The following is a 19277-nucleotide window of genomic DNA, read 5'->3' as shown; positions in this document are numbered from 1 at the left end:
AAGGGTTATGACATACTTCTGGCTGAAAAAGACTGGCCACCTGAATTTGTCAGGGAGTGCCCACATGGCGAAGAAATCATTATGCCAGCCTTCTCTAATCATATTCCTATTCATAAAAAATACACCTAAGCCAGAAAATGGGCTGTGGCACAGGCTCCAGCATTATATAAAAATCATGTGGGATGGGATGAGGATTCTCCTCATCATAAAATCCAGTTAAAAAATCCACCTACTGCTCAGAGGCAGTATCCAGTAAAGCAGGAAGCTAGTCAGGGAGATCTTAGATCAACTTAAATACCAAGGGGTGTTGAAACATGCACCTCATCAATGAATAATCCTTTGTTTCCTGTCTCCAAACCAGACAATACCTATCGTCTAGTTTTGGACTAGAGCCACTTAAACTCTTGTTGCAAAACTTTTGCAGTACAAAATTCACACAGTGCAGCACTGATGAATAACATCGTTTGAAAGGAATATAAAACCACTTTAGATATTTCAAACAGTTTCTTCTGTCAAAACATTGCACCTGAAAGCAGGCATTTCACCGCTTTCTCAATAATGGGGACACAACGGCCTTCTGTCGTCTCCCCCAGGGTTTCAAGAACATTACAGGGTTATTTTCAGCCAGAGTAACAGAGTTACTACAAATGTATGAAACCTCTCTATGAATTAATCAAACCTGATTTCAAACCTACTAATTGGACTCAAAAACACAGAACTTTTGCGTTCAGTGCAAACAGACATGTTGGCAACAACACACTTACAACACGCGACAATGTAAGCAACCTTGTAATCCGAATCATCCCAGGGATATGCGGATTCACATACCTAACCTTTAATGAAGGTGAAAAGGTACCAATAGCTTACAAATCACACTTGTACACACAAGCTGAAATGAAATTCACTTCAACAGAAAAAATTCTGACAGCAGTTCAGACTGCTGTAGCAAAGGAGAGAGTCCTCACACAGGGTAAACGCATTAAAATCGTTACACCTGTACCTGCCTTAGAGGCAGTAGCAAAGGCTAGCATTCTGAATGCAAAAGCTCTACATCCTAGATGGATACAATGGGTTAATTATCTTGCTGTAACAGACATTGAATACGTGTTTGACCCTAACTTGAAGACACAAGAATTTCTTCGACACGAAGAAGAATGTCCTCTGCCGACTGAAATTCTATCTCTAGAACATTACGGCTGTATAATATATACAGACGGATTCCCCACACTCATAGTGTGCGATTTGTATAACTGCGTCAGGAATTACAATGAATATCTGCAGACCTGGGTTCAAAATGGTTTTACAAATACAAAAGGTGGCACAATCAAGCATAAAAAGCTTTGGAGACAAGTAGTTCTTTTGCAGACTCACGTGATTCATACACTGAGTCATCAACGTGATGGCGTTCACGTTGAAGGGAATTTATTGGCTGATGCAGCCGCGAAGGCAGGTGGGCAAACGGCTTCTGTTGCTACAATCAATCGTTTGAAAACAACAATAGACAGTGAAACCATGCTCGCTGTCAATTCGACGAGCAAAAGCAGTGGAGCCGCGTTACCTCTAAACTATCCACTCGAATATGAATACATAATTGATGCAAACTCTGTTCCTTTTGCTCGAATCCCTGGAGTGGAGGATAGGGTAATTCCAAACAGGAACAGGAGAGGTGCTCTCATTTTCGAAGCACATATGGGAGAGGGTCTGATACATCAAGGGATCTCTAAATCTCTACTGGAATTAGAAGAGATGTACTGGTGGCCAGGGATGAAAGCTCATGTATACGAATTAGGAATTAATTGCGATGACTGTTACAAATACCACAGCTTTGAACACCACCAGATGCCTGACTACAGAGTAGCCTGCCCTGTACAGACACCACTATTAGACAGCATAAGGTTTCTACATGCGGAAGTCCGAATAGACTGATGCAGTCCCACAAATATTAAGACAAGATTCATTTGGATGTTGCCCCAGCGCTCAGCTGACGCTCGTACTGTTATAAAAGATTTGCGAGTCTTTATCGGCACATACGCAATCGGCATGCTACATTCCGACCAGGGCCTGCGTTTAGCTGTAGGACTTACAAGGAGGCCATGGCCAGCTTGGGCTTTGCATTGCGATTTTCGGGTCCATTCCATCCTGAGGGAAATTCGGTTGTGGAGAGAAAAAAACATGACATAAAGCAATCTATAACAGCTAGGGTATTAGGTTCGGGTGATGGGTGGGTCAAACATCTAATAAATGTCCAACGTAGTCTTAATAACTTGCCAAGAAATTCTCTGGGTGGAATCACTCCATATAAAATCCTTTTTGGTACTAGAATGTTGGTCGAAGATCTCGATCGTCACACTTCAGTGGTGGAACAAAAACCCTTTGATATCAAAGATCGTTTGGCTGTTTTACAGGACTTAAATGAAACAAGAAGAAGTTTAAGCAATACCATCGAAAAGCAAACGACCACTGAAGAAAACCACCTGTCCCAGCAAGACCTGTCTGGATTCCAAAGATTTGGGATCTGGTCAGGGAGAAAATAGCGGACAAGAAGGAATTTGGGCCTTCTTACAGAAAACCAGTACCTGTGCTAGCGTTCCACGGATCAAGAACAATACTACTGTCGCCCCTTGCTGGAAAAAAAAATTACCGGTCTGTGTCAATTGACCTGGTAAAACCACACCATGTGGCCGATAATAAGTAGTAGGCCCAGTGGATTCCCAAGATGTAGCAGAAGACCAAATCTTGCTACAATCCAAGAGGTTCAAACTGAAAGACTTATCACCTTTGATAAACCTGCAGTTAGAAAAGAAGGACTATGCAACAAAGCCATGGAACTTGTGCCTCTTGATACCCAAATAACAGTTCGTCAGGAAACTCCTGTCTACAATGATGTAGCATCTGACTATACAAACATGTCAAGGGAACCAGCAACTCCAGCGATTTCGAAAAATCCGGATGCGATAATTGCCAGAACTGCCTCTGGCTATTTTATCAACTTCGATAACTTTTCTGAGGATTCCAGTGAACCTGAAACTACGCCAGCAAACAAATATTTCAAGGAAAAAGTAAAGGAACTTGGTAAAGAGCTTACAAATACATATCTGGTTTCACCTTGGGTTGAACTCTGGATTGAGTTAGGTGTACTTTATCTCCTGCTATGGCTCATTCTTGTGTTAAGTTTGGGAAAGCTGATAGATGGAAAGCACATTGAAATGGACACAGCAAGTAAGAACATCAACTTGCTCCTGAAGCCTCACAAATCATCTCATCGTGAACAACGAGAACTGTCATCAGTGAACATCACAGCCGTCCCACTACCTGGTGGAATAGCATGGGATACAACTGATTATGACATTTATGGCCCTGTTGATCTGCTAAAGATTCCTCATCAATTTAAGGTTTCATTGAGTGATTTCGTCTCACCTAGCACATTTGCTGATGATTGGGACTTTGGGAATGTTAATAACATGATGGAAGACTTAGAAATTAAAGATGGCTTTGATTTATGAGAATTCATACTAGGTCCTCGTAATCCACATCATAAACGTTTCCTATTCTTACAACGAAGCTTGGAAAGTCACGCAAATGGAAACAGCTGAAAGAATACGAGAAATTGATCGTATTAATCTAGAGAAATCACTCTCTGTAGTTGACAATGGGTTAACAACTCTGTCGTCCAGAATGTATTCTTTGGACAGCATTGTATCCTCTGCCATAGACATAATGGAACAAGACTTGCTAATGTTATAACATGGCCAGTCTCAATTACGTTCTATAATGCTGTTGTGCTGGACATTGCAAAACCTTCATTCTGGCTATGTGTCTTGGCGTGTAATCAACACTACGTCACTGTTTACTGTATTTAACCTTACAGATAATCAAATCTCATTGGCACAGAGGGGGGCAGACTATACGGTGCTGAGTATTGAAAAACTGGAGAGTTACCATTGACCGTTTCTGAGAAACCATCAGTTGAATCGATAATACATTGCTCCATCACAATACCAGTGACGACTTTCCTGTTTCAGTATTGCTTAAAGCATATACCAGCAGGCCTGTATGAAAGGTTGGGTAAAGAATACATTAGGTCGACCTGGGATTTACCATACACTCACAAATGTTCGAGTGGGGGAAAGGAAGTATTTCTTAGTGGTAAAAATTGCAAAAATTCACTAAGCGGTACACTATTGTGTCAAGGTATTAATTTACACGGAGCCTGTGAAGGGTCTTCCAATAACCTTTCTTGCCACCTGCAAGGTTCACCCATAGCGGTGATAGATCCAATTTTCAGGCAGCTTTTCAATGGCAGCTACATTATGCTCAGTGATCACAGCTGTTGTAGAATGGTGCCAGAAATAAGCAATCTTGTTACTGTGTCAGCAAGGATCACTTGTTGTATGCAAGTATTGTTTCCTAAAACCAAAACAGACGGGGAGTCGCCACTATGGCCTTCACTGAACATCTCTTCTATACGAATTGATACTTTAAGCAGAATGAAAGCCATTCTTTTGCAAAAACCTGTGCCACTGAACTCGTCCAGAGAAACGTATGATCTGCAAGTTGCAAGGTCCTCTGCAGAGATACATGCATTATTATCAACAAACTGCTCAATACATTTTGCAGAAATGTTAGGTCGTATCTTCAACATGTCTGATACCAGCGGCATTGCACATGACAAGACGATTTTTTCGGGACTGTTAACACCCTTTGAAGCAGTCCTGGGCATTTTTCCTAACTTCGTCCACTCTGTGTTCGGCGGCCTGCCTCTCATTTTGGGACGCGTAGCAGGGATCTCATTTTTATTCCTACTGATCCGTTATGGCAAATCCGGCCACCAACGATACCCAAGCCAGCATGGAAAATGCGCTACAGGCGATGAGGTACCGTGACAGAATAACACAGATCCTTGGCTTGGCTCGTTTGAGAGATCTGAATACCACATGGTTCCTGTCATTCAGACCAATCTGGTAAGATTGCATCTTACCAGTTCTACGAGGCCTGCTTTGTGGAGAGGAATGCATGTTGGATGTCTGTCTAACACTACCATCGGTTGCGCCAACGGATGCTGACGCATTACTGGGTCCGGTAACGGCTCATGTGTTGTGTTGACCCCAACGGCTACCAATCCTGATGACGGCATTCATTGAGATCTCACTGGCAAATCCAACTGGAGGTGAGATACGCGGATCAACAGGCACACAGGTACCATCTGCTATGAACATTTCTAACGCGGCAACTGACGCTGTCGGCGATGCTTCACATATGTGCACAATTGACCTTCTTAATGAAGTGGTTGAACTTTCATCTACTGTGGTAGACGATTTCTTTGCTTGCCTTGATGAATTAATGTTTTCTCCTGACACAGAGAATAACTTTTGAAATTAGCACACAGTGTCCTTTCGAACTCTGAAATTCGACCTTCACTTTTTTCAAAAACAAAAGCTTCTGACTTTGGAACTGTATTTTTCTACGATTTGATTTGATTTTTTTTTTCTCTTCCAAATTTGAACTTTGGCACAAAAGTAATCTGCTTAAAGTAGAACTATTCTTAGATAACAAGAATTCCTTGAACACTTCCTAGAAGCAATATTAGCCTAAATCCACAAACAAAAACAGTATGTATATTCTGCTATGGGATGGTCTCGACTTTTTTTCTTCTGTACCTAAGAGCCATTTCATAAATGTAATTTTCGTGATTCATTAAGTTAGCATTGCTAATATCTTATAATTTGCGTGTGCAACCATTTCAAATGCATATTATATGATATTTTTGGGGTTGTAAACACATGCTCTAGATTATATGTTTTAGTATTTACTCTCAGATGAACATATTAGCGTGGAGTGGGCGTTATGTATTATTTTAGGACCCTATTGTAAGTTTCCCGATTCATGCCCTTATATAGGTATAAATCACCATATCCTTATATAGGCATAGAAATCATAACCATATTTAGGCATAGCTCATGCAGTCCAAATACGACAGGGCTACTTCCACTAGTTCCGAAAATCCACAACGATTTCTTGGAAAAATCCGCCTTCAGCAGTCAGGGACTTTCCCTTGCTTGAGCACTGATTTATCCAAGAACACATGGAGTTTTCAATGAACTGAGACTCTTTGAGGACGTTATTATGTCCAACCATACGTCAAACTAGGCACCTTCAAGGTCTAAATATGCCCACAATTGCCCAAGCAAATACACGGTGGTTTGGAGCAGTACGACTATCTACTTGCCCGACGCAGCCTCCTACAGCAAGTGCCGAAGGATGTCTGCCCTCCAGCAGACGCACTGAGAGAGACGCTGTCTTTTCTCCTGCCGAGAAATCCTGCTCCAGTGTTTCCAAGCTACCCTTGCGGGTTGCTGGGAAATTGAGTCCCGAGACCAGCCTTCTTCATTCTAAACTAAGGTACTGAGCTGATTAGACTCTTAGAGAAATCTTGGGCAGATTCTTGGCAAAAGAATACTACATTTATGCTACACCTCACTTACTTCTTCCCTCGTACCAAGCTTAGGTTAGGTACATCGGGGTAGGCATATTTTAGAAGCGCCAGTTGAGTACTTTTAGCCTCTGTTATTTATGTATGTATTTATCTATGGTTTAGGAACCATACAATGCTCTTACAGTATTATTTTATCCTACTCTTTATACTGTATGCATTATATTTTATAAGCAGTTTTACGATTGTAGCAGTTCATTTCTTATACTTGAGAAAGAAGACTGTTCAATAAATCCTTTTATTGAAAAAGCCCGTCTATCTATTTCTCTGCACCTCTGGTGAAACGAACCATGCACGATTGACTGAGTGAAATATCTATCTATTGTTTCCACGACCCTGAAGATACGTTTTATCTTGGGGAAACAAATTTGTCATGTTTATGCGGTTGGAAGAGACTAATCCCTTCTTGTGAATTCGAGAAAGTTTCTAGTGACCTCTGAGCTAGCTGGCACACACAATTAAGTTTAGTATATTCGGTAGAGATCTAGTCAACCTCAGTCCTACGTCTAATCTACAGGATATATTATTCCAATGCGCAGAGCCTATTGGGAATATAGGAACTACACTACAGAGAGTTTTGCTTCACATGAGAATAACTTGTTTATCCACATTGCTAGACTTGCCATGTAAGCATAGTCTGGACAGTGAGTGCTGAGGCCTTCAAGGTTATCAACACTGTTGCTTTTGTTCGAACTGATCAGTGCACGTCCTAGACATAACATATATGCAGCTGCAGACAGCTCAGATACTGGCGCCTTTAATAATACACTGTGTAGGCATGACTGAACACTCTTGGAGAACATTTGTATGCTGAGAGCTTGTGCTGAACTCAATGTGATTCACTCATGCTAAACTCTGAGGTATGGGGTCGTCTATGCAAGCCTAAGAGACCTTCTGTAGTTATAAAATAACCTACTAGTAAGGGAGGGTGAAATATAGGAATATATTTAACCTGTTTCCATTTAGCATTATACCATGCTTTCTCCCTTTGTATTTTATGGAATAGTAACTATGCTGACAACCTTATTTCTTATCATATGTCTGCTTGTATTAGCTAAGATGCTGCACCTGAGATCACGGCATTGAAATACATATTTTAAACTTGCTCGTGTCTCCCTTTACTCCCTGTTCTGGACTGGTATGAGAGTATAACGAAAGAGTGTTCATGTTTACCACCTTACCTGAGGTATCCTAAGTCGCATGTTCTGGGTTGTCTAATCATTGGTGACTTTGCTATAGGACGAAGAGCTAATGTGACACTGATGCTAGTCTGGTAGGGGATGTTGGGTACTAAGGTGAGTTTTGGCACACCCTAATTCACTGAGGTCCTGAGTCTCTGTGCACGGTTTTGTGACTGAGCAGAATCCCTGCAACAGTTCGACTTGTCCGAGTAGCTGACCTGTCACTGACCCAACACATTCTATAGGAGATCGAGAGCAGAGGTGCTGGTGGAGTACTCTGTCAGAAGAATCGAGGTGTTTGTGGGAAAATTATCGATTACCCAGTCGGGGTACCAATTTGGCCTGGAGAGAGGGGTGTGACGCTGGCGTTGCACTTAGCGGAGGCCACCTGTCCTGAACTGCACCTGTCTTGTTCCGTGGGAACCTGATTATTCGGGAGCCTTGTTTTTTGCCCCAGCCCGTGGCCAGGATTGGTTCTTGCACCATTCTAGGTAAATATAATCCATGTGGTATGTCCTTGTGCTGTTTCCCTTTCTCACCCTTCCCAGGTACCAATGTCTAAAGGTGTTACTGTGATTTCTTGCAAACTTTATATCTTATTAATCATATTCTTACTTATGAAATTCATGATCTCTGTAAATTGAATGAAGACTCACTTAAAACTTTCTTACATAAAGCTTTTAAGACTTCTCCCGAGTCTGTGGTTATTACAGGAAAGGTAAAATTGTTTAAAACTACTTATTTATTCTAACTCCTTTTCGATCCCTAGGACTTATAGCTAAGGTGACAAGGATTGGTAAGTCATGGTTTACAGGTATAAGTCCTAAAAGGACTCAAAGTACTGATAGACTAATAATAGTAAAAAGGAAGCAGGACTACTAGTTCAAAGTGTGAATGTTTTATGGGCCCAGGTGAGTATGGTAAATTGAGCTAGTGGTCCTGCGCTCTATCACTATCATCCTGGAAATAAAGTAGGAGAACCACAGCTTGTGGTGCTTAGGTGCTTTCAACCAACTAGGTTTTTAGAACTATTCAATTAATGTATGCATATGGAAAGTTTAGTCATGGATTGGCTCTAGAAGCTCTTGCCAGTTACACATTGGCTGTGAGGCCCTCATGTGACGGTAGCATAGAGATACTAAATGCCGGTGCTTGTTCTTCTAAGCGCAACAAACAACAAGGTGATGGAAGTCATTCTTAAAATAACCCTAGCCACTGGTGATCATTTGCAGCAGCATCCAGTTTGTTGTTTTCAGTGAACTACCAACCACTGAGATAACTGGTGAACTACTCTGCTCCACAGCAACTTATGGAGGTAATTCAGCACCTGTATGTATCACACCGACTTGTACATGCATCTCGAACCAGTCATTTCCAGTAGCCACCCCTCTGTCCTCACTCCTGCTTTACTCAACCTACATAGTCTGCTCCCTGGGTCCTTTTCAAAGGAGTACAATAGGTCTCTCTAATACTCAGGTTTTGCAAGGACAATTGAATCGGTCAAACACTATACAGCGTCTAGCTACTGAAGATTTCCATTTCATTCAAGTTTTACTATTTTCAAACTAAAACACATTAGTGCTAAAAGAATTGAGCTAAAACTAATTGTTTCATTCAATATGATGAAATAGTACATCATGTGCCAGCTGTATTACCCAGAGCCACGGATGAAGAATAACATCAGTTCTGACAGAAAATAATGATCGAACTACAGTTTCCAAAGTCAACAGCCCTAGAGAAAGAAAGCGACAGCATCTCACTTAACAATTCATAAATACATATATGGAGGAATCCATCACCATGCATGAGGCCTAATGGAGTAGCATTGTTTCAAGCTATATTGTTGACTACCGTGGTTAACACCTCCATTCTGAGGTCTGATTCCATTCCCTTGAGTGAGTAAGTGATAACAGAGTTGGGGAGGGCGTGGAAGAAGGTGATCTGGTGGCACAGTAGTCAGGTGAGGTAATGGGCATGGTTTCAATTTTAGTGTATCCAACTTTGATTATGGGCCGTCAGTGTATCCAAACAAGATTTCGGTGTTCTTTGAAACTAGGGGCCTCAACCCAGCTAAGGAGATACTGTTGATTCCGCTGATAACTGGAGCTACTGGCCATAGTTGATTGTGTTTAATGCAGTAAAACCACACTCTGGTGTTTCCCCATGGACACTTCATCTGCCGAAGCCATGCAAACTATGAGGGTGGGAACAAAACAGAAATGGAGCAATTACCATGGAAATAGGGTGTAGTATACCAGTTCTTACAATAATTCCCCAATCATCTGGATACAGTTCAGAATATCTGGTTATTCAATAAACCAGATTTACTAATGACTGCAGGATTGTAAATTTATGGTGGAGTAATACTGATGCGGTTCTCCAGTGAATGAATGAATGAATGAAAATAATTTATATCGCGCAACTAAAACCCTAAGGTGTCAAGGCGCCTAACAAAATAAATCAAGAAATGGCAAATCAGACTACAGATATGCGCGCACAAAAAGACGGGTCTTCAGGGCCTTTCTGAATAGCTGCAAAGTAGGAGGGGCCCTAAGTTCCATAGGAAGAACATTCCACCACTTGGGTGCCAAGTTGGAAAAGGCTTTGCCTCCCCATCTAGCTTTTCGGATACGCGGGACTGATAGGAGAGCCTTGTTAGAGGAACGTAAGTTCCTGCAGGGGCTATAGCAGGACAGGATAGACCCAATTCCTATAAGCCTGTTTCTTGCCAGAGCCCTATAGACCAAACACAGGGTTTTAAACAGGATACGATCCTCCATAGGGAGCCAGTGAAGTCGTTTCCTGGCCAAAGTGGCCGAGGTGGCCCGAGGCAGGTCCAGGGCAAACCTAGCTGCTGCGTTCTGGACCACCTGCAAGCTCTGCAGCAGGCTTTTATTCAGTCCTGCATACAGCGCATTGCAGTAATCCAGACGAGAACCCACTAGAGCAACTGCCAATTTTTTCCTAGCCTGCTGCGAAAGATAGTGCCTAATCCTCCTCAGTATGCGAAGGACGCCCCAGCAGGTGGAAATTGTCCTGTTTACCTGTTGGCACATACTGAGGGTAGGATCGATCACTACCCCAAGATTTTTAGCAGATGCCGTAGGGACAGGACATGCTCCAAGTGAATCCGGCCACCAATCAGCTGACCAAACCTCCTCCTTACCTCCGAACACCATCACCTCGGTCTTCTCCCCATTCAGTTTCAGCGAATTGTGAATCATCCACTGTCCGACAGCCTCCATACAAGATCTAAAATTGGAGGCAGTCGGAGAAACTGACTGGGAGAGAGAGAGGAGGATCTGGGTGTCATCCGCAGAGGAGACTACCTCCATCCCAAAAGACCGAATTAGTCTGGCAAGGGGGGTCACATAGATGTTAAAAAGGGTCGGACTTAACGCCGACCCCTGAGGGACCCCACATTGCACAGACAGGGATGGAGATAGAAACCTCCCCAGCTTCACTCTTTGCTCTCGCTTATCGAGGAAAGAGGTAAGTAGAGCTAATGCCTCCCCCCGAACACCAATCTCCCTCAGGCGAGATGTTAGCACTGAGGGAGAAAGGGTATCAAAGGCGGCTGTAAGGTCTAGAAGGATCAGGAGGGAGGTCTGTCCCCCATCCACGCACATACGGATATTATCCAGTACTTTGGTGAGGGCAGACTCTGTACTATGTTCCCTCCTGAATCCATGCTGGGAAGGATCCAAACAGCCAGAATTTTCTACGAAGGCAGCAAGATGTTTATTCAGATGGATTTCTAACATCTTGGCGGGGGCTGGGAGCAGTGAGATGGGACGGAAATTCTTTAGTACCCCAGGGTCAAGAGAGGGTTTCTTAAGCAGAGGTCTTACTACTGCATTCTTCCACTGCTGGGGAAAAATGCCCTCGCTCATGGCCCTGTTCATGATGTCTACAAGAGGGGGTAAAAGAGAATTTCTACACTGTTTAAGGATCTTAAGCGGGCAGACATCTAGAGGAGAGCCAGATTTCATATTACTCAGAAGTATCCCTGCATCCTGTAAGGAGAGAGAAGGGAAGGATTCCAGGCACCATACCTGGGATTTCTCCGAAAGGGCAGGGTCCAGGACAGCCGGGACAGCGGGCATGGTGGTAACTGGTTTCAGCAACTCTAGAGCGGTATAAATGTCCAGGATCTTAGTCTGGAAGAACGACGCAATATTGTTACAGAGCTCCTGTGACGCAATCACTGGATCAGGGGTCTGAAGGGTAGTAAGGGAATCTGCTATCCTAAAGAGCTCTTTAGGAGATGAGAGTGAGGAAGTTAGGGCAGTAAAGTAATCTTGTTTTATCCTAATGACTTCCAATTTGTAATTTCTCATCAGGATCTTATGGGTTTCCTTATCCCTTAGATCCCAGCTGGTATGCCATAAACGCTCCTGTCTCCTGGCTTCCTGTCGGAGTAATCTTAAATGCTCCGTAAACCATGGAGCTGAGGGTCTTTTCCTAGCAGAATAGCATGGCCGTATGGGGGCCAGAGAATCCAGAGCCTCAGTGATGGTCTTATCATATTGTAAGACAGCTGACTGGACATTGTCCACCAGGGAAGTAGACAAACTAGTTATCCAGGGTGTAAGGGAACCTTCTGTGATGTTATTCAGATTCCTACGCAATTCCGTCTTACTCGGAATATTTCTAAAACCATCCAAGATCGGACAGGACATAGTGAAAGGTACGGCCAAGTGATCTGACCATGACAGAAAAAAGGAATCTTTTACTGTCAACCTCTGATCGTTGGAAAAGATTCCATCGAGCGTATGACCTGCTCGATGGGTGGTCGCTTTCACCAGTTGGAAAAGTCCACAAGCTAGCATAACATCCAACAGGGAGAGAGTGTCATGGGTCTCTGACAACTCAAGATGGAAATTAAAATCTCCCAGAACCGTTAGATTTTCACAACCAAAATAAGGTTCTAGGATATGAAGCAATTGCTGTCCAAAATCGGCTCTAGGGCCTGGGGGGCGATAGACCAAAAGTCCGTTAAATGTGAAATTATGGGGGCCTATCAAGGAAAAATAGAGAGCCTCAAAGGTATCCCTGGAAACCTTGACCGGTGTAATGAGGCATTGGAAACACTCTTTATAGAGAATAGCTAACCCCCCTCCCACACGGCCCGCTCTGTCATGCCGTACCAGGCAGTACCCCTGCGGGACTGCTTCCACAAGGTCAGGACCAGAGGAGTCCTTTGCCCATGTCTCTGTGACAAAAACCAACGAAGGCTTCCTATCAAGTACGAGTTCCTTTAACATGATGTTGTTCTTAATAAGAGAGCGAGCATTAACAAGAATGCAATCTTCTTGCCGCGTTTTAACTCCTGTATCACACGGGAAGTATGATGGATGAGTGGAGGGAGGTTGACCAGAGCCACTGGGGCATGCCAGAAAGCAGCCACAGTGAGGAGATGAGAGAGGATCCTCAGGGGAGCTTCTATAATAGCACGATAATCTTAAAGGCTTAAGCCTTAGCATCTCCTGTAACGTGTACCTACCGATTGATAGGCCTGCCTCACTTTGGCCAGCCGTCCAGCCGTCCAGTGTACCTTATAATGATTGCCATGAAGGTATGTACCCACGTTGGGTGGAGTATGCAATACCCAATAGACTCCAGATGAGGAGCAATTTGTGGGGATCTTTCCTGTGATCATAACGATGTTTGTGAACATGGTTTGTGATACTCTTTTTAGAAAGGGCAGAAGTGATTGTTTAAAATTACCAGAGAATAGCATGGAAGCAATTTTAACCAGCCACCATAAAGTTAAAAATGAAAGAGGACTTATAGGAACTAATTATCCAGTAAGCCCTGAATTACGAAGGGGTCAACTTCTTTCCATCGTATTGTCCATCTGGGTTGTTGGCATTTGTCAGGACTAGTTAAAGGAAGCCCTGAGCTAAATATAGGTCTTTGGTGGGATATACATACCCTAGACAGGAGGGCAAAACACACACACACACACACACCCCAAATGGCAGGCATTTCTGTAGGTGAGTTTTGTCAAAATCGAAGAGTCAACCACCAGGGTTAGTCGATCATGAGGAATAAAAAGTAACATTTTCTTCAGAAGTCACTTCTGGAAAAAAAAGAATTACAATTGTTCAACAAAGACGAACCCTATGGGAAGAACAAGTTCCTGTTTCAAATGAAATGGTAGATGGCAAGATATTGCAAGAAATAAGGAGTACCAAAAAAAGGCCAAGCACTGAAGGACAGATGCAGCTAAATGGAATAGTCCACCATATCAAAGGCATCATAAAGATTTAGCAAGAACAGAGGCTTAAGCTCAAATTCTCTACCAATTCACTAATGGATTCCATTCCTGGGGGAAAACCACCTGCATAAAATCCAAAAATGTCTGTGGATTGCAGGTGACTGGAGACTAAGTAGGTCATAAAGATTTTACCACTTTTAGTGATAACTAGTAAGATAGAGATAGGCTGGTAGTTGGCCAGAAGAAAGACTGAGGCGCCTTTCAATCTCAAAAGCATAGTCCCACTGGTGAATGTCCCACAAATACCAATTTACCATGGGTGGTCTGTGAGGGAACACACATTGACAGATGAGATTTGCGAGCCAAAATAGCCTTCAGAGTATTCCCAATCCTCAATTTCCCAATAGTAGCCATGCATCCTTAGTGTAACTGGGTTCCGATGGGCTTGGTTTTGAAGTTCAGGGGTGTGTCCATGATCGGATGAGGAGAAATATCACATCCACTCCAAAGCTAGCAAATTACTGCCTAGATGGTGCTGGAAGGGGATAAGGAAGACTAACTGCTGCACATGCGCACAACGCTAAAAGGTTACTTAACTTGCAAGGGTGACTAAAATATTTAAGGTAGTCCCAAGATTACAAAAAGCAAAAATACAAGAAAAACAAACACACTAAAAGGTCATTAAACATTTAGCTTGCGAATGCCACTAAAACCCGCACCGGCATGGGCATTCTGTGGACTCCATCAGAGAGTGGGCAAGTGCAAGTAAATCACCACATCCTGTTGTTTTAGCATTGTATTACCATGGTTAAAACTGGTGAATTTACAAATACAAATGTTTGCTCCAGTTTTCAAAGCCTGAATTAACCTGCACGTTATTTAAATATGTTTACTGGGCCTCTTACAGGCCTCTTAGACAATATGTGTCTCATATATTAGTTAAGGTGTTGAAAGTGCTGCTCGACCATCAAGGGTTACTGCAACCGACATAATAGAGCGAATTATGATGAGAGAGACAATGATGCAATCACATAAAAGCACAAGAGAACAAAGGGGGACACATACTTGCGGACAGATTGGGAAACATGTGCCTGAAAATGCCTCCTCTCCGTGCTCCATGCTGGAGATTCACCTCAGTCATCTGCCAGTGCTGTCAAACCCTCTGATTTATTGCCTACAAAGCTCCCTCGACGATTCTCTAGATGTTTTGTTAGCAGAAGTCGACATTTCCAGAGCTTTTAGGATTCTCATGCAGAAAATGGATATTTGTAAAGTCATCTAGCAAGCCAAATTAAATATTCAAAAAAACAACACTACTTCACTGCGAATCTCGTCTTCTTACTTGACTAGCCTCGCGAGACTGCAAGCTCTGGCCAACCCCAGGATCCAGTTCTTTCAAATATGGCAGCCTATTAAAAAAGGTTAAATATTTCAGTATTGTCACGACGGGTTGTAGTACATTAATCAACATTCTTTGTTAACACATTTGAATGTTCTTTGGTCATTACAAATATGCTCAGCTACGTTTTGCGCAGTGCTTCACGAAGAAAATTCACTAAATTATGTCAAAAAGTCATGATAGCTCGTTGGTGTACAGTGGCATTGAGTTTAGGAGTATTGAAGGACTTTGCATCTATTTACCCAACAGGCCAGGACAATGGGGACGTTTTGCTTTTTCAGAACTGCACTATCGTAGCCGTAATTGATCTAACCCCTAATATAGCGTATTCACCTCATTGACTAAAATCTACATGGTCTTCAAAAACAGAAAAACAGTTTTTCATGTGGCATCTTCCCTTCTGTAATGCTCCTCTAATAACTTATAGCGATTTGCCCGCATTAAGCTTCACTTAAACACTTTTCGTTAGGCGCTGACTAACCAGCAATTTTCTGTGTGCTGGAGGGCAGTTTTCAGAGCACGGTGGGGTGCCATGACCTAAACATGAAAACCTTAATGACCCAATTCTAGCGCAGCCTCCAGCAGCGTCGGGCTGATTTTGGTACATAGTCCAACCCTTGTGCAGAGAAGTGAGTGAAAGTCCTCGCAAACTTGTGTTAAAACCACACAGTTGATACTGAGGTTGTTGTGATTTGAAGTATCTCAAAATATGTGCTCCATGCCTCGACTGGATGGGCCTGGCAGCAAAGAAGATAGCGGCTCCCCGAAATGGCTCTTAGAGATAGGGAGGCTCAAATGTGTACTTGCGATGACACCTAAAGTAATGGGGTGCCACTTCTATCTCAGAGCCTGCTGACTCTGATGTTTCTAGAAAAATGCTCCAGAATCAATGCATTAACCATGAATGGTGGGGGAGGAATGGGACACGGAATGCCACCCGTGCTGACAGAGCGTGACTGCTTTGAGGAGGGCTTTGATTGCTGCACATTGGAGACAGTGGCAACACACCATCGGATAGGCGGAATGTGGAAGAGTTCCTGGACTCATGGTGCAGTGGAGCTGTCTTGGATGAGGGAATCGGAGTGATGACGCCATTCTATTTGGGCTTAAGTAATACTGTCCTCTCCTAATTGTGATGCCAAAATAATCAGAGAGTCCTGGTAGTATGTTGTAAAATGTGGGAGTGCCAGTCGCCCACATTCTACATCTAATTGTAATGTGGCTGGGGCTGCTGATTATTCCAAACAAACTTCTGGATCGTTCCATCCAATTCCAAAATAGGAACTGGGAATTTTTAAGGGGAGATTACTATAAAGGAACAAAACCAATGGGAGAACTGACATTTTGACCATCGAAACTCGTCCTATCAGTGATTGATGCAACAGAGTCCATTTATTTAATAAGTTTTCACTTTCGCAAGCATATTGCTATAATTCAGTGAAAACTGTTGGTCATATTCACTTGTAACAAAAATACACAGGTATCTAATTGAGTGTGGTGATCGATGTTGCAAATAAACTGGGATTTAGGAAAACTCCAAATTAAATGTGAGGATTTCTATTTTTGCTTGGTATACTTTGGAACCCCCTACATGAGTACATTTCTAGATTTCGTGCAACGCATCCTGTATATTAGATCCCACAAGCTTTGAGATATAAAATTATATTATCCTCATATAACTTTTTGCCACCCCCTCAACGGGAGGCAAGATTGATAAATTATTGCAACTTTTTGCAGCTAGGGGTTCAATAAACAGGGAAAACAAAAGGGGGGATAACGGACATCCCTGTCAGGTTCCATGATTAATATTTACCTTTCCAGCTTCTGCCCCATTAATTATAATTTTGGCCTCCACCTGCCTATATACTTCTTTTAGCATACTGTTAGATTTGGGGGTCTCTAGTTGGCACAGTTAGGTATTTGTGACAAATAGGGACCATTACCTCTAGTCAGGATAAGGGGATTACACTCCTAAAATAACCCCTGCTCACCCCCTTGGTAGCTTGGCACGAGCAGACAGGCTTATCTCAGAGGCAGTGTGTAAAGCATTTGTGACCACATACAGTAACCCAGTGACAACACTACAGATGGACACCACACAAGGTTTTATATAAAAAATAAGTATACTTTATATAGATTTACCACAAGACCATAAACGATAAAAATACACACTACTGTTACTTTAAGATGGTAGTTTTAGCTTAGTTTAGTTCAGTTCTTAAGATGCAACACTTTGCGTCAATGTACCTTACGATGCGTTGCGCTTCCACGACAAGCAATGTTTCAGCAAGGGAAATGCGGCAAAGTTCAGGTGCAAAGAAATAAAGATGTGAAGATCTTCAAGATGGGGCACGCTTCTCCGGGGATGTGAGAAGTTCTCGGTTCGATGCGTGGACGGCAGCGGCAACACCCTTGGTCTGCGATGCGACGGCAACAGCTCCACCTGCGACACTCTTCTCCCACGGTGCGTGAAGCTTCCGCACGATGCAACAACTACAGCAGCGACATCCACGATGCGACGGCAGCAGCTCCGACGGCGGTGGGCTTCTCGGGGATGCGAGGCGCTTTTCTTCGATGCGGTGCAGTGCGACAGTGCCAGCAGGGACAACCTTGCTCAGAAGTGCGACGGCAGGCACAGGGACGGCGACACGCTCCGACCTCGTTGCAAGACTCTTCTCTTGATGCGGTACAATTCGACAGCTACAGCGGCGACACCCTCCTTCGGAGTTGCGACGGCAGCAGCAGAGATGGCGACACCTTTCCTCTTCGTTGTGAGATGCTTCTCTTGATGCGGTGCAATGCAACAGCTACAGCGCCGACATTCACAATGCGACGGCAGCAGCAGCGATGGTGACACGCTTCTTCTTCGATGAGTCGTGCTTCCAGCTCCTTGCGACACACAGTTAGAAGGCCCAAAACAGCAGCAGGCACTTCCACAAGAACTCTGGGGAGCTGGGGTTTCAAGTATGTTGTCCCGAGGACTTCAGCAGGAGCCAAGCACTTTTCCAGGCACGTGGAGATCCTTCACAAGTTGAAAGCAAAGTACACAAAGTTCCTTTCTCCTTCCTTTGGCAGTAAGGCAACCACTGCAGATCAATCCCCCAAGCAGCACTTCAGCTTGGGAATAGTCTCTCCTCAGTTTCTTCAGGTTCCTCTCCTCAGTAAAGGTTTTTTCTTGTAGTCCAAAAGTGATCTAATATCATGGGATCAGGGTCCCATATTTATACCCCAAAATCCTTTGTTCTCTGAGGGGAGAGGGGACTTTGCCCAGTCCAAATCAGTTCTGAAGCACTCTGTTTACCAGACTTCTCCTTTCCTTTCAGAGTGCAGGGCAGAACATCAGACGCCCCACAGGAGGTGGAGCCAGCATTGTGGAAGGCAAGTACAGTCCTGGAGCACTTTGTTGACAGGACTCCTTCTCTTCCTTCAGTGTGCAGGGCAGAGACATCAGCCGCTCCCCAGGAGGTGTAGCCAGCATTGTGGAAGGCAGGCACAGCTCTATTCAAGGTTCAGGTGCAACTCCTCCCTCCCATCTAGATGCAGATCTCTCTATTCGCCACTGGGCTGACTCATCCTGTCTCTTGGAATCCCCCAGCCCTGTCACAAAACCAGACAAAGGAATACACAACCTAGCAGAGGCAGGCTTGAAAGGTTAGACAAGCAAATACCTACTTTCGAAAAGTGGTATTTGCAAACACAAAATGTTAAAACCAACTTCACTAAAGATGTATTTTATCATTCTGAGTTCAGGCATACTAAACTCGAATTTCAACCATGTGCTCTGGGTCAGTTAGGATTACAAAATGTAATAATTCTAACAGCCCATTCTGGCCTATGGAGAACAGGTAGCCTTGCAATAGTGAAACATGAAAATGGCTGTAATTCACTTTTAGGACATGCCATATACATCAGGGCTTGTCCTACCTTATACTTACAAAGCACCCTGCCCTTGGGCCTACCACAGAGGTGACTGATATGAAGAAA

This window comes from Lissotriton helveticus, chromosome 2_1, assembly GCF_964261635.1.
Source record: "Lissotriton helveticus chromosome 2_1, aLisHel1.1, whole genome shotgun sequence".
Lineage (NCBI taxonomy): Eukaryota > Metazoa > Chordata > Amphibia > Caudata > Salamandridae > Lissotriton > Lissotriton helveticus.
This window is presented reverse-complemented; position numbering follows the sequence as displayed.